The sequence below is a fragment of the Geotrypetes seraphini genome, chromosome 5 (genome assembly GCF_902459505.1).
Source record: "Geotrypetes seraphini chromosome 5, aGeoSer1.1, whole genome shotgun sequence".
In the NCBI taxonomy this organism is placed as follows: Eukaryota; Metazoa; Chordata; class Amphibia; order Gymnophiona; family Dermophiidae; genus Geotrypetes; species Geotrypetes seraphini.
The window spans coordinates 209,659,906-209,681,707 of NC_047088.1; the positions used below are offsets into that span (position 1 = coordinate 209,659,906).

General features: G+C 39.2%; 1 protein-coding gene across 11 annotated transcripts in view; it reads left to right on the forward strand.

Moving 5' to 3' along the window:
- FIGN (fidgetin, microtubule severing factor) overlaps positions 1 to 21,802 on the forward strand; it is a 362,039-nt gene that overhangs the window by 118,822 nt on the left and 221,415 nt on the right. The window contains exon 1 of one of the 11 annotated variants that reach the window (XR_004539662.1): positions 18,591 to 18,789. The exons of the other annotated variants lie outside the window; for them this stretch is intronic. The gene's annotated coding sequence lies outside the window, so the exon portion shown is untranslated. Of the gene's footprint in view, positions 1 to 18,590; positions 18,790 to 21,802 lie in introns of those variants that run through there. 11 annotated transcript variants of the gene reach the window in all.

Genomic DNA, 21,802 nt, shown 5'->3' on the forward strand with positions numbered 1-21,802 from the left:
ACTGATGATATCCAATTATTTTTCCCCATTGAAGGGGATTTTGATGGGGCATCATCACGTAGCGATTAAACACTGGATGAACCATAACAGGTTGAAGTATTCAGAAGACACAGGTGTTGTATGTTACGATAACCCTGGGTGCTAATGTTCCAGAGACAGTTGAGTTGCTGGGGGAGAGAGTATTGATAAGGCATGAGGTGGAGTATCTTGGTGTGCTCTTGGATTCAGGACTCACTATGAGAGGGCAGGTGCTTGTAGTAGTTCGGAAGGTGTATTTTCATCTTCGGTTAGTTAATGGACTGAGACTTTATTTAGCGGCCATATTGTTTAGGATGGTGTTACAGTTGATGGTTTTGTCTGTTTTCGACTATTACAGTCTGGTGTTCTTGGGAGTACCAGAATCAGTTTTGGGTGCACTTCAGGTGGCCCAAAATTCAGTGGTGTACTCTTTCGGTTAACATTGGACAGACGTAAGCATGTAATGGAATATTTTATAAGGTTGTATTGGCTTAAAGTAAAGGATAAGATACGGTACAAGCTCTTGGTAAATGTCTTTATGTGCTTACATAAGCTGGCTCCTAAACACCTAGTCCAGAGCATCTTGCCGCGTTAGCCGGCTCGACTGCTCCCTTCAATTGAGCATTGTGATCTGTCTGTTCCATCTGTGCGTGAGTTAAGACTTTCCTCTTCCAGAAACAGTATCTTTCACTGCATCGGCCCTTGGGAGTGGAACAGCCTTCCAGAATACATTCACCAGCAGCAAAATTTACAGAACTTTAGGAAAATGCTGAAAAGACACCTGTTCTGTAAAATGAAATATAGGGTCTGAGTTTGGCTGAGGGAGAAGAAGTGATGACTGTTAAGTGCTGAGTGCTGGTCATGGAGATGTTCGATGGTCTGGTCTATTTTATCTTGTTTAATGATGTCTGTCATTGAGGCATCTTGTATGATTTATGTAGTTTTACATTTTGATGTATGTTTGAGTTTGGCTAATTTTGGCCTTAAATGATATTCGTCGTTGATGCAATATGTATGTTATATGTAATTTGAATTTATATTTAAGTATGCAATTTGTTATAGTATGTCCTTGAAGTGATTTTTACGACAAATGTAAATGTTTTATTTTGCATGTTAATAGTAACTCGCCCTGGATAAGGGTTGGGGAGAAATAAACAAAATAACATTTATTAAAAATTTTATTTCACTTGTCAGTGAATTCAGGGTCATCCTTAAAATTTTGAGATTCTTTGGAAATCCTTAAACCTTTTGGAATTCTCTCAAATTTGTAATATTTTTTTAGGATACTACTATTAAGCTCAGTTTTGACAATGATTTTTTTTTTTATTGATAACTTCATCCCAATCAGAGGAAATGTCTGTACCTTGACTTGAAATGTTCAACTCAGATGATGTATTTAGAAGACCTTGGGAGCTTTGTACCTGCCAGAGGGACACACCGGAGGAGACTTTATTGCTGCTCCCGAGTTCTCTGCAGCAGCGCTTGGTTCTTTTGCTCAGCGGGCAGGCATTGAGTGAGATGGACCCCTGATGTCATTGGGTCCGTCTCCAACCTCTCAAATTGAAGCTGCTGCCGCGGCTAACCCGGGAGCCTTGGTACCTGCCAAAGGGACACACTGGAGGAGACTTTATTGCTACTCCCGAGTTCTCTGCACCAGCGCTTGGTTCTTTTGCTCAGCGGGCAGGCATTGAGTTAGATGGACCCCTGACGTCATTGGGTCCGTCTCCAACCTCTCAAATTGAAGCCGCTCCTGCAGTTGAGGCCACAGGGTATGCCCAAAGGGGCACGTCCGGCCCTTTGGTAGCTCCTTGGAACCACGAGGAGCTGGAATTAAAGTTTGTGTCTTTTTATCTTATAAATATTTGATAGATCGAACATGGGGAAAAGAAAAATTAAACCCAAGAGTTCTACACCAGCCGTATCTGGCCCCATGGATAAGCATCTAACATTATTAACTGAAAATCCTTCAGTACTACTAATTAATATGAATTCCTCTATGTCAGGTGCTTCAATGAGTCCCCTCGAACGAAGTCCTCCCCTTCATCCAGTATCTAGTGATAGTGGGAATATAAACCCTACTATATCCACCGAACAAGTGGTATCCCCCACTCAGACAAATAAATTGATCTATACTGAAATACCTAAATCACTTGATTTTTCAGGTGTAGTGGAGGAACAACCACTAACAGGGGAAACACAAGATATTACCCTTAAAGATTTGTGATTAGGTATTTCTAGAGGTGAAGGGTTTCACAAGCTGTTTCTCATAAACTAGTAAATGTGGATACCAATTTGAGTTGTTTGGATAAACATTTAAATGTGATGGAAGCACAGTGTAATACCCTTCAAGCTGTCTCAGTATCTGTTGTTAAAGATTCTACTGTGATTTATTCTAAAATGGAATTAATGGAAAACATGTATAGAGCGAGGAATTTCCACTTGATCAATTTCCCAGTAACTCATTTATTATCATCTGAAATCTTATTAAGGAAATTTTTTAAAGAAATACTGGGATTGCCCAATGCAGAGAATTTCCCAATTAATAATTATTATTACATTCCTCAAAAAAGAATAGAATCTGCCCAGGAGGTGGACCATTTGGTCCCGAAATTAATTTGACTGAATTTTTAGAAGATAGTCAGGATGCGATTCAGAGTTGGTCTACTCTGGTGATAACATGCATGAGTGAGATAAATAAGATGTTAATAATGAAACTTTATTTCAAAAATAGATTAACAGAATTTTGTGGAGATTTGGTTAGAATCTTTCCTGATGTCTCTAGAGCTACTCAATTAAGGAGGAAAGAGTTTTTGAGATTAAAAGTCAGAGTTTTGGCCCTAGAGGCATCTTTTTATCTAAAATTTCCATGCAAATGTCTTGTTAAATTATAAATAACGAAAATCCAAACTTCAAAAAATTGGTATAGAATAGTGATAATCTGTCCTTAAACGACACTGGAGACGATGTAGAAAAATGTGCTTCCAGAAATTGAAAAAATTAATGAATAAGAGATAAATGAATAAGATAAAAAGATGCCTCTAGGGCCAAAACTCTGACTTTTAATCTCAAAAACTCTTTCCTCCTTAATTGAGTAGCTCTAGAGACATCAGGAAAGATTCTAACCAAATCTCCACAAAATTCTGTTAATCTATTTTTTTCCTCATAGACTCAGCTCTGAAACTTAAAGAAAAATTTAATTCATTTCTGTTCTGGAGTAATTAAAAATTGTTGTAGTTGAATGGGATCCCAAAAAACATATTCAATGTCTTATAATTTAACAAAACTTCAAAAAATTGGTATAGAATAGTGATAATCTGTCCTTAAACGACACTGGAGACGATATATATGTGGGAGAAAAGACCTCAATGAAACCTTTATGGGAAATCTTAACTTTTAGATCCTCTCACAGTAGCAGGTCAAATCTCTATCATAGGTCAAAAAAACTCCCAATTTTTTAAAGTTTACTAAACTTGCATTGGTTTAAAATTTAAATTAAATGTATCATGTTTCTAAATATGATGTCAGTATCATCAAAGAGAGAAATAACAGCACTTATTTTTTGCCCGATGTGGCCACCGTTTCACTCCCATATTTGAAAGGTTCTGTGCTGCCACTGTGGGAGGATCTAAAAGTTAAGATTTCCCATTAAGATCTCTGAGGTATTTTCTCCTATACACATATATGGCTAATTAAAGAAAATCTTTACTTGGTACTTCCTGTAGGTCATTTTTTTTTTCTACTAATATCTTCAATAAATGTGATTTATACTCCTACAAAAATAGCAGATATTAATTCACTGTGACCTAAAAGATGTATTTTATATTTTCATTGTGAAAAAATATTTATAATACTTATAAAAGTATTCCTCACACACAATTATGAGCAATGATGAGATTGCTACACTTATATGCATAGGTAGCAGAATGCTGGTGACCGCCAATCTTTGGGGAAGCCATGGCCCCTGTGGCCTCTCTCATTCTGAAGCCCATGCTTGTATGCCATCCTGATGTAGATTTATTTGAGGACTGAGTTTGGCTGAAGTTTGGCTGAGTAGACGAAGTTGGAATTTGCATGTGTTCCCACATCTGATGTATATATGGTATGCACATATAGTTACACCAGCACTCGAGCAGGTCTAAATGATATGACTTCTTTACAGCCATGGTTTCTGCAGTTTTTATGGGGTAATTTTATAAATATACATAGGTGCTTTTGTGTTTGTATAAAATAGATGTTCACTTAGCTCTTACCTCACCATACACACATCCTAAGCTTTGTCTGTAAGTTCCACTGTTGTGAAATATCTGAGATTCCATTTCTACTTTTCTTTAGTTCAACCAAAGCAATTTATATTTATTTTAGGCAGGTATTTTCTCTGTCCCTAGTAGGCTCACAATCTAAATTTTGTACCTGAGACAAGGAGGGTTAAGTGACTTGCTCAGGATTAGAAGAAGCTGAAACTGCTCAGCTCAGGAACTGAACCAGAAAGGTTCCAAAAAAAAGGTTAAAAAGTTGAATTTAATTTCAATATCACCATATATTAATTTATTGTGATTTATTAACTGCCTTTATGAAGAGATTCACCCAAGCTGCATATACACTTAAAACATGTACTAAGAGCGCCAGTCATTCTAATTCAAAATAATTTTCACAGTCCTGCAGCCATAACTACTATTTCTTGAGGTGGTTGAAGTAAGCCGCTATAATATGTCAACTAAGGTGTAATACTCCAGATATTTATTCATTTATTTCTGAATTTGGCTCACAATTTTTCAGTTGTAACTCAAGGTGAGTTATATTCAGATACAATAAGGGCTCCTTTTATGAAGGTTTGCTAGGGTTTTTAGCGCACGCACAAAATTACCGCGGGCTGGGTCAAGAACTGGTTGAGTGGAAGGCAACAGAGGCTAGTGATCAATGGAGATTGTTCTGAGGAAAGGGATGTTACCAGTGGTGTGCCTCAAAGGTCTGTTCTTGGGCCTGTTCTTTTTAACATTTTTATAAACAATATTGCTGAAGGGTTGTCGGGTAATATTTGCCTCTTTGATGATACAGAAATCTGCAATAGAGTAGGCACGCTGGATGATATGAATAACATGAAGAAAGACCTGGTGAAGCTTGAAGAATGGTCTGAAATTTGGCAGCTAAAATTTAATGCTAAAAAATGCAAGGTCATGCATTTGGACAGCTAAAAACCCAAGTGAACGATACAAATTATGGAACATTTGTCAAACTGATGGAAGGGATGGTTAACCTAGATCTAGTATTGTATTTGGATAAATTCAGTATACTACAAGATAATCAATCAGGTTTTTGGCCTGGTTTTAGCACTGAAACAGTTATTGCATCACTATTAGACTTTCTTCATAGTCTGTTCAGCCAAGGCACAAGCGCTCTAGTTTTGCAATTAGATTTAAGTAGTGCCTTTGATCTAGTTGATCATATTATTCTGCTTGACTGCTTGGAGTCAATTGGAATTTCCGGTAATGTGTTGAAATGGTTTCAGGGTTTTTTGGGTAAACGATCGTATCAAGTCTGTAGTGATAAGAAGCAATCCCGCAGTTGGGTAAACTCTTGCGGAGTTCCGCAGGGTTCCCCTTTATCCCCTACTTTGTTTAACATTTATATTGCCTCTTTAGGGAACTTATTGCAAAGTTTAAAAGTAAAATTGTATGTCTATGTGGATATACAATTTATTCCTTTTACTAACTTGACTTCTGAGAAAAAGTCTTTTATTTTAAAGCAAATTGAATTGTGGATGACTGCATTTAAATTGAAACTCAATTCTGACAAAGCCAAATTATTTCGGGCAAACCCGAATGACAAAATTAAAGATTTATCAATTTCTTTGAATGATCAGGTCTTCCCAATTGACTATTCCATAAAACTTTTGGGAGTGACATTGGATCGATCCCTGACTTTAGAACATACGGATGCATTAGCCTCTGAAAGCCTCCTCTTTCTCCCCCATTACCATGCACAAAAGGTGGAGGTCATGTTCTACTCAATTATATACAAATTGTTACTTAGCATACTGTAGTGGACCATCAGTATGCAAATTAATGAATTGGGTTCCTCAGTCCTACCCTTTCCTTGTCCTTCCCTTCTTCATATCTCTTGTGGTCCAAATACCACACTCAGAAGCAAATGGTAGCTCTAACTTCCAGAATACCCTAACCCATGGATGCTGTATGTAATCAACTAGGACACATGCACCTGGCACAGGAGATGAATAGTTGAATTCAATGTTGGGAGACGAGTCATTGCATTCTCATGTACATTTAAAGATATTATAGGATTTCATCCTCATAAGAGTTTACTGCACCTAGGGAAACAAGTTAACAAAACTCTTCTCAGCTTTAGTCAGGGAAAATAAATATGAGATGATAATAATAAGTATATTAAATTTGGTAACATTGCATCATAGCTATAGTCACTTATTCCAAAATATTCAATATAACTTATTTGATTTTATGATGTGAGAGAAATCAAGGAACTTCTAAAATTGCTCAAAGCAGGTTTAAACAAGGAGGTAAGGATTATAAATGAAGAAATTCTAGCACAAAAGCATCACTTTGGCACCTCTGCTCAATAATAAATGCAAAGATCAAAAACAGATTAGAAGTTGTACTGGCAACGTTTGCTTCAAAACCTATAGAGCTGAAACAAGTCTCAAAATCATGCAAGAGGAAGTAGAAAAAATAAAGCTAATCAAATGAAGTGCAAGTACAGGAGGAGAAGCAATCCTCCAAGTAAGGGTCTTCCATGGTACTCCATAAAAATGCAAATATTATTGCTGTAATGAAGTCATGACATTTATTTTAGATTGGGAGCTACATGTATTAAAAGTCCTTGTAGCAAATCTATATCCTCTTCACATGTATGTAGGCAGCTTCCTTGCCCAAAACCATATCATTTACTAATAGGAAACAATTGTGAAAAGATGCTCTTTAAGACAGTACATTAGCTATCTACAATATATAGGTAGAGATGCATGTTTTGTGCATCACTGTAGACATATGTAACTAAAACATATACCTTCCTGCACCCTTTCCCTAGAAAAAAAACAACCAACAACATTATTGTGTTGTATACTTAGTTGGGTGTGATCTTTTGTGATATTAGGCACCTGGAACAAATGTCTGCATTATGGTCCTATCTAGATACAACTATGAATGCATACTGGGAACTTGCCAGCTACTTGTGACCTGGGTTGGCCACTGTTGGAAACCTTAATGGACCTTCGTTCTGTCCCAGCATGGCAGTGCTTATGATCTTACTTTATGTTCATGGTGCTTTTTCAAAGACTTCATATGACTGAATTATGACGAGACATTCAGGGAGTAGATATGTTGATATCATCTCCTGACATGCTATAAGGCCACATGGCATTGATCTTTAGCTTATTCACATGTCATCCAGGACCCCTGATGGACAGGTTCTAAACTATATCTTTTAGCCATTGTCTAGCAAATAATACCTTATAGGTATTCATGTCACAGAAAAAATGTGCTGGTGGTTCAGCTAAACTGACTGCACTTGCCAAACAAAAGTATTTGCAAATCACCCATTCAGCAAGTGCCCTGGGGAAAAAAAATGCATCAAATGGCTCAAGGAGTGGAAGTAAGTAAAGAAATCATTTGGGTCAAGGGCCCCTCATCAATTCTCTGGGCATGGATAATAGAAAAATTGGCAGAATATCCCAATTCAGAGATAGTCTCAAGATCCTTTGCGTAAGTCCACTTGACCCTGTAGGATCCAAAGTAAATGATTTCATCCTAGCAGAGATGTGCACAGTGCGAAATGCTGTGGAATTACTCAGATAGTACAGCACCAGTACTTTCATTGTCAAGGCTGACATAAACTTCATTTCAGCGGCTTCTGATGCATCTTGACAGCCACCCCGTTGCTGGGATTTCAGTTTGATGGTGCTTACTAGTTAAGTGCAGGCTGACGATGATCCATATCTGATGCTTATTTTGAGATGCTTAGCACATTCCTTTGCTAGGAGGTTGCCAGGCATTCAGAAGTATTAAGTGTCATACATTATTTGAACAATTTTTATTCATAGTCCATTTACAGTGATCATTTCTAAGGCTTGCATCTTTTACCTTGTGATTTTGGTGAAAATCTGGTGGAGATCATTTTAAAGGGTTCTACTTTTATTTTTCTCAGCATGGAGCAGTACTCTGTCTTCATCGTATCCAGGTTAGTAACATTTCTGCCTTAATCACAGAGACTTGGAAACCAAAGAAGATTACTCTGCAGCAGATTTTATCAGTTATAGGGCTTTTCCAGGTTGTGTTTTCCTATATAGACTGGCACAGCAGCTGGTGTCGAGCATAACCATCACAAAATTAGAATAACATCATACCCACATGATAATCTGGCATTCTGAGAGGCATTCATGGCAGAGTTTAAAGATGTTTCAGTTTCTTTGCCTTTCCCCTCCATCATAAGTGCCACTCTGGAATTATGTATTCTATTATGTCCCAGGGAATTGGGTTAAGTGGCAACAAGATTTGTGATATATCAAGCTAGTTTCTATTACATGTTATTAGTAATGGCACTGCACAGTTTTCATCTTGGTCGTCTGGCACCGTATTCTGTGATCCAAGACATTGCCAGTGGAAGCATTTTTGTCTAATAAAGAAAGCAATTACTAAACTCAACAATCAGATAAGGCATGAATGGACATTGGTGGAGTATGCAGACTTGTACCAGAAAGATGGTATCCATTTGTCTTAGTTAGCCCAGGACTTCTTTTTGCCTTCAAAGGAACTCTTGATTCAGTACCATAATTAGGTACACAATTTGGCATTCAGTAACTTACCTAAGGTCATAATTTAATTGGAAAGTGCTGGCAAATCTGAGTCCAGGTTATCCAACCCCAATAGTGATTTTATTTTTTGAATGCAGCTAGCATAGAATTGTTGAATGACACGGTGACAGAATTTGTCACCATCCCCACGGATAAGTACAGGAAACCATCATTCTTTAAGGAGAGAGGGAAGAATCTGAGTATGAATGGGCACAACCACTGACCCTCAAGCCTTGCATTGAAGAATGCTGGTGTAGAATGACTGAGGTTGAGATAGACACGGGATGGTTTCCCACGGTTATCCATGGTGATGGGACAGTGACAGATTCCGATACCATGTCATTCTTTGTGGAACCCTGAGAAGGGACCAGGCTAATGAATCATAGAATTGATTTAACTTGGGTCAAAGGGCTGAGTGCTCGTTCTTGAATGGGGTAAGTCACCCACAGAAGCCCTGGACACTTGACAATGAAAAATCGATCTTGCTTGAATAATGGTACAGTCTGGTCAGTTATGTGCGAATGTACTGCAATTTGATTCAAAATTATATCAAAATGCATAAACTAAATCCAAATCCAATTTCTTATCTGTTAAAGGCTTTGGTACATAGGTCAGATTCTCTTGTCAGAATAAAAATAATAATAATAATGAGATGCAGTCTTATTTCATTCTACTCAAAATCCATGATCTGGAGTGGATCCATGCTCCATGATCTGGAGTGGCAGTCATTGCTTGTATGCATATTAGTAAATCCTGCATGGGCACCATGAGTAACCAGAAGCCAATGTGAGCAGATTCACTGGAGCTGTTTGAGGATCAGGATGTAGCCAGATCACTTGGTAATTCTGGACCACATTAGTGGCTAGCATCACAAAGCTGCACCATGGTGGTAAGATGATTTCTTTGCTATGCTGTTATTCATATACTATCTGGATAATATTGGCAGCCAATGCTGATAATCCAGGTAGTGTCTGATATGAGTATCTGTGTATAAATTTAAACTCTGTTGCAGGCATTTAAAAAAAAATGCTGACTTCAGAATTTTAAAACGGTACAGTCTGGCTTATCTGACATAAAAGGGACTGACACGTTGTTGGATAAGAGAAAAATTGGATAGTATGGAAAACAATGGTGACCCCTTACAAAAGGCATGGAAAACATACTTTATGCATAAAGAATAGGCATAGGATGTCTGCAAAAGTGGGGACCAAAGTCCAAAATTTGCTGCACTTATTGGAAGAGCATGGTCTCGGCTCAAAAACATGGCTTCCTTGCAGTGTATGAAGTCTGAAAACAGGAAGAGAACATGTGTGCTTCTTAAAGGGAACACGATGACATTGCCACAGAGGTCTGTTGGATTACACAAGGTAAAATAATTGAGATTGTATTGTATTGCTCTGTAAATTTTAGTACTCCTCTTCATAAAGTTGGATTCTACTTAATTATTGAGAATATGCTAGTTCTTGTTTTCATATAATAGTACCAATAACTGCTTAACTAAGGAGCCCTGTTGTAAGCACTAGTGAGTACTTACTGTAGAAAAGTGCTTACCATGAGATGCCTGTGTATACCCTACAGCAATTTTGTACTCTGCCTACGCTTCCCACACGTAAAAATGTTTTATCACTGGGGCAGATCAGGGGGACATAGAGTAGGCATGTTCTATGCTAATTAGTTAGCACAGCTACATTGCTGTGCATTAGCTGATTAGCATGAGGTTAGTGTGCGAGCCCTTACTACCTACAAAATAGGTGATGATAGGGGCTCACACATTAATTACATTATATTAGAGATTTCTATTCTGCCATTACCTTGCAATTCAAGGTGGATTACAAAAGAGTTATAGATGGTGAGTTACAAAGGAAAATCTCTGGTCATTTCCAGTGAAGGTAAAGAGTAGATCAGGTAGTTTTGGGGAGTTGGGAAGTTGGTGGGAAGAAGGAAGGAAATTGTGGTGTTAAGACTTTTTCAGGGATTTCTTGAAGAATATAGTCTTTATTTCTTTTCTGAATATCTTGTAGTCTGGGGTCGTTATCAGTAGATTGGAGATTTGGTTGTCTAGTTTTACTGCTTGAGTGGCTAGGAGGCATCATATATTTTTTTCCATTTAACTTCTTTGATTGGAGGGTATATGAATGGAGTGTGAGTTTCCTATGCCTGGTTGAGGTAGTTTGGATGAGGAAGTTGTTCAGATAGGTTGGGCTGTCTCCATTTATAGTTTTAAATAGTATATAGTAGAATTTAAATAGTATTCTTTCTGGAATTGGAAGCCAGTGTGAGTTGAGGTATGCCTCTGTAATGTGGTCGTGCTTCCTTAATGAGTAGACGAGTCTCAGAGCTGTGTTTTGAATTGTTTGTAATTGTTTTGTCATTGTTGCAGGTACCAAGGGAGGCAGTATAGAGATTGAAGAGAATAGGGAATAGTGGGGATCCTTGGGGTATGCTGCAGGGGTTGGACCAAAGTTCTGATTTTTATTTTTTATCCGATTTTACTCTGTAGGTTCTGGATTTTAGGAAACCTTCAAACCATGAGTATACTTTATCTGTGATACCTATTGTATCCAAAATTTGCAGTAGGATGCTATGGTCTATTAGGTCAAATGCTGCGGTCAGGTCAAGTTGTATGAACAGTATTTTTTTCCTGTGCCAAGGTGTTGTCTAGCTGTGTCAATAAGGGAGCCTAGTAATGTCTCTGTGCTGAAGTTGGTTCTGAAGCCACATTGTGTGGGGTGGAGTATGTTGTGGTCTTCTAGATAGTTGGTGAGGAATTTGGCTACTAGTCCTTCTGTTAGTTTGACATAGAGAGGTATTGAGGCAATGGGTCTGTAGTTGGATGATTGATCTGTTGGTCCTTTAGGGTCTTTTAATTTTGGGGTGATGATGATTTCGCTGAGGTCAGTTGGGAAAAGGCCATCTGTGAGCATGGTTTATATCCATTGTAGGAGTAGAGCATGAAATTTTGTGTTGGAGGTTTTTAGGAGGTATGGTGGGCAGTGGTTGAGGTCACAGGATGCGTGGCTGTACTTTCTGTAGAGTTTATTGAATTCGGACCACTGTATATTAGGGAAGTGGGACCAGGTTCTGTCTGCTGCAGTTGATTATTTTTCTGTGGAATGTATTGTGAATTCAATTAGGTAGGTTGGGGTACCATTGAAGGTAGATCTGGCATTTGTAATTTTTTTCTTGAAGTGTTCTGCTAGGAGGGTGGCTGAGAGGGGGGGTATTGTTAGTGGTCAGGTAGGTTTTGGCGTCAGTTAGATCTTTTAATATTTGGAATAGTTTTTTGGTGTCCTGGGTTTCTGTGCCTATTAGATTAGTGTAGTGTACTTTTCTCTTATCCTTTAGTTGTAGTTTGTATTGTTTGTTAATTTTTTCCAGGCGGTTTTCGTATGATCTAGGTTAATTTTTCTCCATTTTCTTTCTAGTCATCCACATTGTCTTTTGAGTAGGAGTAATTTGTTGTCAAACTATTGGTCTGATCGTCTGCTGGTTCTAGTTTTGGTTTGCGATGGGGCTAGTTCATCAAGGGTGTTAGTGCTCAGTTTGCCGCATTGTGAAATAAAGTCCTTAAGGTTGCATTCCTGGATTGTTTTGTCTATTTTAGTCCAGAATTTGGTGAGCTCAATGTGTTTTCGTGAGGCGTAGGTAACTTTTTGGGATTTTGGTATGGTTTTGTTTTTGGCCCAGTTGAAGGAGTATGTGTAGTGGTCTGACCAGAGGGATCGGGACCAAGTTCCATTAGATGTATGAATTTCTTATAGAGATGGTTGATGGGTCATGAAGGCTGCAATGCCAATTTGGTGACCTTTCTCATGAGTGGTTTGTGGGTTTAAAATTTGGAAAGATAAGGCATTGAGAAATGAAAGAAAGTTATCTACTAGTTTGGATGAGTGGTCTTCAAGATGTAGGTTTAGATCTCCTAGGATTAGGTTGTAGGCTGCTGTTAGTGAGTTTTGGTATATGAAGTTTTCAAATTCAGGTCTTACTGTGGTCCAGTTTCCCAGTGTTATGTAGCAAAGCATGCAATTTAGTGACTTTTTTTTAGTGTGGTGCCTGAGAATTGGCAGGCTAGAAGGTCCATGTATGGGGTGGATGTTTTTTCAAGTACATTTAGGGTTAGAGAGTCTTTGACTAATCCTCCTTTTTTTCTCTCTGCAGACCACTGTTAGTTTGTATTTGTATGGGGAAAATTAGTGCATGGCCATTAATACAGAAAATAAGATTTTCAGCCATTTTACTACTGTGCTAAAAACAGCTTCATGGCATGGGGAAGACCCAGACTCTGAGGCCACTTTTACTACAGTTAGGTAAGAGAGCTCCTAAATGTTGCCTAGTCCATATGGTTCAATAGAGAAAATGAGTTGTCATCAGTATTTTAGAAAAGATATACTGGAATTAAAACATTAGTGATGTGGAGGGGCATTTTTGATAGTGCATCTAATTCTGATTTGGACATCCTGAGTAGTATATCCAATATTTGGATGCCGTAAACGTCCATTTTCAAAACCAATAGACGTCCTTCTTCTTCTTTTTTTTAATGGCCTATTTAAACGTCTTGGTCATCAGAATGTCCATCCTTAGGATACCTAACTTTGTTTTATCTTTTTCAAGCACAAAAGCATCAAAGTTTTAAACGTCTGTATCCAAGCCATTTGGGCATGGGTGAGACCACTGTTTATACTACACTGGCCATACAGACATGCTAGCAAAGCAGTAGAGTACCTTAGAGGGCACTGCTGTGAACTTTATATAAAGGGTGTCAGGTGTATATCTCACCATAACCCCCTTATAATGTATGGTGAGCCCTCTAAAAATCCCCCAAAGCCTACTATACCCGCCTGTCTATCACCCCAGTAGCCCTTACGGCTCCAAGTGGCACCTATATGACAATATATTAATGTTTTGGTCGGCTCACACTTTCCACCATAAATTTAGTTCTTAGAGATCCTAGATTCCCCCTCTTTATAGGTTTACTACGCCGCCCATCAGTTTACTTCAGACACTTGCTTGCTGCTCTACTAGGCTTTTGCTTACCAGGTGCAGCTGTACTGTTTCATTTAAATCTTTAGGGGCTGGGAGGGGTCAGTGACAACTGGGGGAGTGTGGAGTCATTACTTAATCCCTCCAATGGTCATCTGGTCAGTTTGAATTAGAGAATGGCACAGAGACAAATTTGGCCTCATTCCTGTGGGATCTATCTCCATCCATGTCCTGTCCTCAAAAGTTCTGTCCCTGTCCCTGTACCATCCCTCCAATCCCTGTCCTCATCTGCACAAGCCTTGAACACTGGACATCTTGGGAAAGGCTCAATTATCATTGCAAGACATCCAAGTACTAAGCACATCCAAAGCCCACCCATATAACGCTGTACTACAACATTCCATCTTGAAGTTTGGATGCTCAGTGGACAAGAAACCCAGCAAGATGTACAGAAAGTCAGTTTTGAAAATCAACATGTGGACATTTTGGCGTGAAAAATGTCCAAGTGCCAGTTTATGATATTTTTTGGCTGTTGTCATGTTTTGATAAATGAGACCCATAGAGTGGCATAATAAAAAAATAAGGTCTAAGTCCGTTTTGGGTCTAGGATGCTAGTCATCCAAAGTCAACTATCAGTGAATAGTCACTCTATATACCTTAACAGCAGAAATTGTTGACCAATCTTCTTTTACTGTTATTGAAACTTATGCTCAGAGACATGACGGCGAATATGCCACCTTACCACCCAATCATCGCATTGTTCAATACAGTGTACAATGCGATGATTGGGTGGTGAGGCGGCATATTCGCCTTCATGTCTCTGAGCATAAGTTTCAATAACAGTAAAAGAAGATTGGTCAACAATTTCTGCTGTTAAGGTATATAGAATGACTATTCCCTGATAGTTGGCATATTGCTTTTAGTCACTCAACATTCTACTTAGGTTGAGTTTTTTGCTCTTTTCTTTATTTTTGACTGAGTCATCCAAAGTCAGCAGTGTCCAAAGTCCATTTTTGAAAAATACATCCAAATTTGTTTTGGGTTGTTTTTTTGAGAATCATCTACTTCTATGTTTGATCGTCCAGACTGCTAAGTCATCTATCTTTATACCACATTCTCATCCCAAAAAATTGTCCAAGTCCCAAACGCCTAGAAAAAGACCTTTTGGACGTGAGAGGGACCATCAAAGTGATGGACTGGCCACCCAGATATGGCATCAGAGTAGTGTGGCACTGCAGTGAACTTCACTAAAAGGGTGCCATATGAACATCTCACCACAACTCCCACTATACCCACCTGTCTACAACTCTAATAGCCCTTATGGCAGTACAGTAAGGTTTGAGGGGTATTTTGATGAACTCATATTTCCACCATGAATACAGTGGTTAGAGTGGCTTATGGGCCTGGGTCCTCCTCTCTATGGTTTACTAGCCCATCCCCAGACTATTTAAGCCAACTCTGTGCAGCTCTACTAGGCTTTCCTATGCCAGGTGCTGATGTTCTAGAGGCAGGTATGTACGTTTTTATTTCAATTTTTATCGCGGTGTGGGGGGGAGGGTCCATGATCACTGGGGGAGTGTGTGGTGGTCTGTACTTTGTCCCTGCAGTTGTTATATGGTCACTTTGGATAACTTCTGGGCACCTGTTTTTAGATCGTCTAAGTCACAACGTATAAGTTCCGTCTAGGCATAAGTTCTGTCTAGGCAGTCTTGTTAAACTTTCAATTATTGCTGCAGGATGACTAAGTCTAGGTTGGCCCACATCCCACCTACCGCCTGCCCTAACCACTCCTTGAAAAATGTCCCTTTTCACTCTGGGCATACAGCGGCAGTGAAAAGGCCTAAGCTGCTTTTAGATTCATCTAAAACCCATTTTGATTATCGGCACTTGGACGACCTGTATTTTAGGTCGTCCAAGTACCAATTTAGGTGGGTTTTTAGATATATTTCCATTTTGATTATGAACCTCATAGTTTCTGATATTAAAAAAAACAAACAAACCCATAATAAACATTGATGGCTCTGAAACTCTAAACAGCAAATAACAAGTACCCTTCAAAAGATGACATGATTGTTTTATTGTGCATCCTAAACATTGACTGTAATCATTTTTCTTGTTATGAACCGCTTCGAACTTCTGGTATAGCGTTATATAAGAAATAAATTATTATTAGGAAAGTAGGTGATAAGTCTGATTATCAAACTTTGCTGTCTGAAGATATGCATATCACAGAATGTTTTGTGATAGATTACTGTAGCTGATAGCTTTTGCTGTCTTTTATCTCCGACATGATATTCCAGAGTCTTTTTGAAGTCGTTGAGATCAGCATGAAGAAAAGAAATGTAATTTGATACTGTGAAATACATTCTTGAACATTTAAAAATGCTTCCGGCATTGCAAAAGGAAGTTAAAAGCGTTAGGGTCTGATTTAAGTTTTGAGCAAAATCAAATCTTTAAAAAGGTGCATTAGGTCTGCAAGATATGCATGTACAATTTTAAAATAGTTAATTTTTTTTAACAAGAATTTATTTCTTATTGCTTAACAACAAAAAATGTCATCAAAATTGCATTTTAGGATGTTTGGCCAAAAGTAATAAATTTAAATATTAGAAAAAAGTTCCACAAAAGTCTTTTGTTAAGTCTTTCCTTCTGTGGATTTTTCTATGGAATGTTTCTCTTTTTGGGAGCAGTAAATGAAGTTAACTGTAAGAAAAGAGACTTTGCTTGTGCTGTACTGGAAGGATCAGTCGTGGTTCAGTTCTTTACATTATTTTTGGAAATGACATTGTGGAGGGAGCTGGTGGGAAAAGGTTGCTTCCTTGCAAATATCAAAAGCTTATAATTTAGTAGGAGTGCATAGGACAATAATTAGCCCCCTCTTCTACAAAACTGTGCTAGCAGTTTCTAGCGCGGAGAGCTGCGCTGAATGGCCCGCGCTGCTCCCGATGCTTATAGAGTTCCTATGAGCATTGGGAGCAGCGCGGGCTATTCAGCGTGGCTCTCTGCACTAGATATTGCTAGTGCAGTTTTGTAGAAGAGGGGGTAAGTGTCTGTAGGAGCTCATATGCTAATGGCCACTCGCTAATGGCAAATTTACCCCACCCCTTTTTACAAAACTGCACAAGAGGCTTTTAGCACCAAGCCGGCACGCTGAATGTTCTGCGCTGCTCCGATGGTCATAGAGCTCCTAGGAGCATCGGAGCAGCGCAGAGCATTCAGCGTGCCAGCTAGTGCTATAAACCTCTTGCACGGTTTTGTAAAGGAGTGGGGAGGGGATGTCGGTATATGGCCATTTGGTGGAGGATGGGCTGGGGAGGGCTATTAACGTGGAACATAATTTTTTTCCAGAGAATGGAAAATGGTAAAACCAGAGGACATAATTTGAGGTTGAGGAGTGGTAAATTCAAAGGCAATGTTAGGAAATTCTACTTTACGGAGAGGGTGGTGGATGCCTGGAATGCGCTCCCGAGAGAGGTGGTGGAGAGTAAAACTGTGACTGAGTTCAAAGAAGTGTGGGATGAACACACAGGATCTAGAATCAGAAAATAATATTAAAAATTGAACTAAGGCCAGTTCTGAGCAAACTTGCACGGTCTGTGTCTGTATATGGCCATTTGGTGGAGGATGGGCTGGGGAGGGCTTCAGTGGCTGGGAGGGTTTAGATGGGCTGGAATAGGATTTAACGGAGATTTCGTCAGTTGGAACCCAAGCACAGTACCGGGTAGAGCTATGGATTCTTGCCCAGAAATAGCTAAGAAGAAAAAATTAAAAAATTTAAATTGAATCAGGTTGGGCAGACTGGATGGACCATTCGGGTCTTTATCTGCCGTCATCTACTATGTTAGTGCAAAACCATCAATACTAAAAATAGGAAAATCAGTCATTTTACCCAAGCAATAAAAATGCTCGGGAATGACCCATATAAGGATGTGCTAAGGTCACTTTTTTATCTCTATTTGGTAAAAGGGCCCCTGTGGGAACTTTCATGGGCAAGTGTACATTTATGATCACAAGGGCATGTAAATGCAGGTGCCTAGATTATAGAATTGCCTTTTAAATGTGTTCATAGTTCATTGAGCCAAACAGATTTTGGGACCAAACAGAACATCTTAAATGTAAAATTATTTTCCATTTTCCTAGTAGGAAACAATTTTTGTGCAATAACCTTATATTTTATAACGTGCACCATAATATATTTATTTATCTTCTAATAATGTTGTGTAAAATGGAATTTAAGATCACACTAATTTATTATAAATAAAAAATAGGCAAACACAAAAACACAAGGTTGGTATACCTAAGCTTCTGTCAAGCCTGTCAATATACAGTATGTATGTGCTTGGAATGTGTAAACCAGTGTATATGAAGGAAATGTCCTAGTTTGCTGTAAGTTTCTGTGTGTTTGTCCTCTGGCATCTGTCCTCTTTTCACTCTTCAATAATTTGTAGGTGTAAGAGTTTCTGAACATAGACTTCCTTCTCTAGCATCACAGTCAGTCTCAGGTTCTGGGGCTGTTTGGCTTCTCCTCCCTTCTGCTTCTAATCTAGCTCTATTTCAACTCCTGTAGGGATAGGATCCTGACCACAGGATCTGCCACTCCCAGAGCCCTCAGGTCTACTGTCTGGAGCCTTCCTCTCTGCTCCTCTTCTTCCCTGAGGGCTAATTTGTGAGTACATTCATAGTGAAGGATGCCCGTCTCTTTTCCCGCGTTCCCAGATAACAGGCTGGCCTATTCTCTTCCACCCTCAGTGTGCCTTTGAACCAGTGAGGAAGCCAAAGAGACACTGTGCCGGTGGAGCCAGAGAGCTGGTTGCCATGGAAACCATGCTGCAGAGTTCAGCTAACAGACCTGAGAGAAAGCAATTGGACTGCTTTGAGCCTCTGAGGTACGGGAAACTTCAAGCATGAGTTCAGAGGAGAGCCGACCAGCCAATCAGGAGGAGGCGGAAGCAGATGCTGGACTGCCTGCGGTAAGGAAACTATTGGTTGGAGGCAGAATAAATAACATTTTAAACAGAAAAGGCCACAACTGTTTATCAGAAAGAGGTTGCAGGTGAAACAAATGAGCACGCTTATGTTCAGTCTGTTAGCTTCATAGGCGTCTCTGAATCAGTTCCCATCCTAAGCTGGCCAGGTACTCCTGAGAACTCATCACATGCTCTTTTTCTGATTTAGCTGCCGACTGACTACCCTACAGAACATTTTCTTGTAGACCTGAGTAGTGGCTCTGCAGAGGCTTGGCTCAGTCCATTCTTCTCAGCTAAATTTTGCAGCGTGGTTCCCTTAGCAACCAACTCTCAGGTTCAACTGACAGTGTCTTTTTGGCTCCCTTTTTAGTGCAAAGGCATTGATTGCAGATGAGACTAGGTCAGTTTGTTATTCCTAGAAACCACACAGCATATCACAAGGCACTATTTCTGCAGGCACACTTTTCATAATATGTATTTGAGAACTTGCACGCTTCCTTACACATTCCCATCTATATCCCTGTAGTGCAACACTGCACAATAGCACTGAGTTAAAAAATATTTTTAGCTCCTATACATCTGTATGGATTATTGGAGCTCTCACAATGTTTTTTTTATCAAATATTTTGCCTATTGATACTACAAACATTTCTTTTGAAGAAGGCAATATTCAAAAGACCTATCATAGAGAATGACAATCTGGAAATTACTCATTCTGTTTGCAGCTTGTACATGTGGGGACCAATAATATATGTAAGCTAACTTGCATGAAGACATGATTTATGTAGTTTTACAGTAACAAAACTGCATATTCAAGGGGGGTAGGGGGTTAAAGGCAAAATTATTTGCTTGTAGAAAGAACATGGCCTTTATTTTAAAAACACATGGCAATGTTTAAATGTCTAGAGAGGTCCAGACCTATAAATGGCATTTCAGAACAGTATATAAAACAAAAATAAAACAGCACAACAAAGAAAAAAAGCAGGGAGTATAGTCTCTTAGCTAAGCATCCCCTCCAAGACAAAGGGCTCCTTTTACGAAGGTGCGCTAGTGTTTTTGGCGCACGCACCGGATTAGCGCACGCTAGCCGAAAAACTACCGCCTGCTCAAGAGGAGGTGGTAGTGGCTAGCGCGTGCGGCGTTTTAGCGCACGCTATACTAACATAGTAACATACATAGTAGATGACGGCAGATAAAGACCCGAATGGTCCATCCAGTCTGCCCAAACTGATTCAATTTAAATTTTTAAAAAAATTTTTTTTCTTCTTAGCTATTTCTGGGCAAGAATCCAAAGCTCTACCCGGTACTGTGCTGGGGTTCCAGCTCCCAAAATCTCCATTAAAACCTACTCTAGCCCATCTACACTCTCCCAGCCATTGAAGCCCTCCCCAGCCCATCCTCCACCAAATGGCCATATACAGACATAGACCGTGCAAGTCTGCCCAGTACTGGCCTTAGTTCAATTTTTAATATTATTTTCTGATTCTAGATCCTGTGTTAAACCCATGCTTCTTTGAACTCAGTCACAGTTTTACTCTCCACCACCTCTCTCGGGAGCACATTCCAGGCATTCACCACCCTCTCCGTAAAGTAGAATTTCCTAACATTGCCTTTGAATCTACCACCTCTCAACCTCAAATTATGTCCTCTGGTTTTACCATTTTCCTTTCTCTGGAAAAGATTTTGTTCTATGTTAATACCCTTCAAGTATTTGAACGTCTGAATCATATCTCCCCTCTCTCTCCTTTCCTCTAGGGCAGTGGTTCCCAACCCTGTCCTGGAGGAACACCAGGCCAATTGGGTTTTCAGGCTAGCCCTAATGAATATGCATGAAGCAAATTTGCATGCCTATCACTTCCATCATATGCAAATCTCTCTCATGCATATTCATTAGGGCTAGCCTGAAAACCCGATTGGCCTGGTGTTCCTCCAGGACAGGGTTGGGAATCACTGCTCTAGGGTATACATATTCAAGGCTTCTAGCCTTTGTAAAAGGAGCCCAAAGTCTCAACAACAGGGACTACAGCAGATACTATCATAGGCCCACTCCCTGTCACTAGCACATGTAATACAGGTGGAGAAAAAAAACAAATGGCTTTAAAAAAATCTCCCAAAAATAGGATTTAAGTTCTACAATACAAAATAGCGCATTAGAACCAAAAATGGAACTTGCAATTCATTAAAAAAGGAAATGTTACTTCTTCAATTGATCAGCCCCAACAATTTATCTTCAATATAGCATTTATTACTTATACTTGTGATTTTCTTTATAAATCCCGAAGGGGAGAAAGGACCTCAGATTGGTTACTAGTACTTACAAACCAGCTAGAACAGCTGTTCTGCTAGCTAGATGAAACCAAATTGTAATCATAGGTCCTCCTCCTCCTCCATGTGAACTTGAATGTGCAAACTTATTAATTATATATTTAAAATTTTTGATATCAAGGCCACTTATCTTGTGATAAAGATGACTTTAATGCTGACCTATGATTACAATTTGATTTCATCTAGCTGAACAGTTGTTCTAGCTGGTTTGCAAGTACTAGTGACCAGTCTGAGGTACTTTCTCCCCTTCGGGCTTTATAAAGAAAATCACTAGTATAAATAATAAATGTTATATTGAAGAGAAATTGTTGGGGCTGATCAAATGAAGAAGTAACACTCCCTTTTTTTTATGAATTGCAAGTTCCATTTTGGTTCTAATGCGATAAAAAAATCTCCACCACAAAAATGTGAACAGTCACAGTAACCAGAAGGAATGGTCAGAAACACAAGTAAACATATTATATACAGCAATCAAATACAATATACTGTATATACTCGCATATAAGTCGATCCGAAAATAAGTCGAGACCCCCATTTTCCCCCCCTCACTCCCTGCCAGGCTCTGTACCCTGTTCCACCTTCCTACCCTATACCCCCTCTGGTGGTCTAGTGGTAGGCTGGGACAGGAGGGATCCCTCTCGTCTCCTGTCCTGGCCACCTAACAATTTTTTTTAACTCCCCCCCACCACCA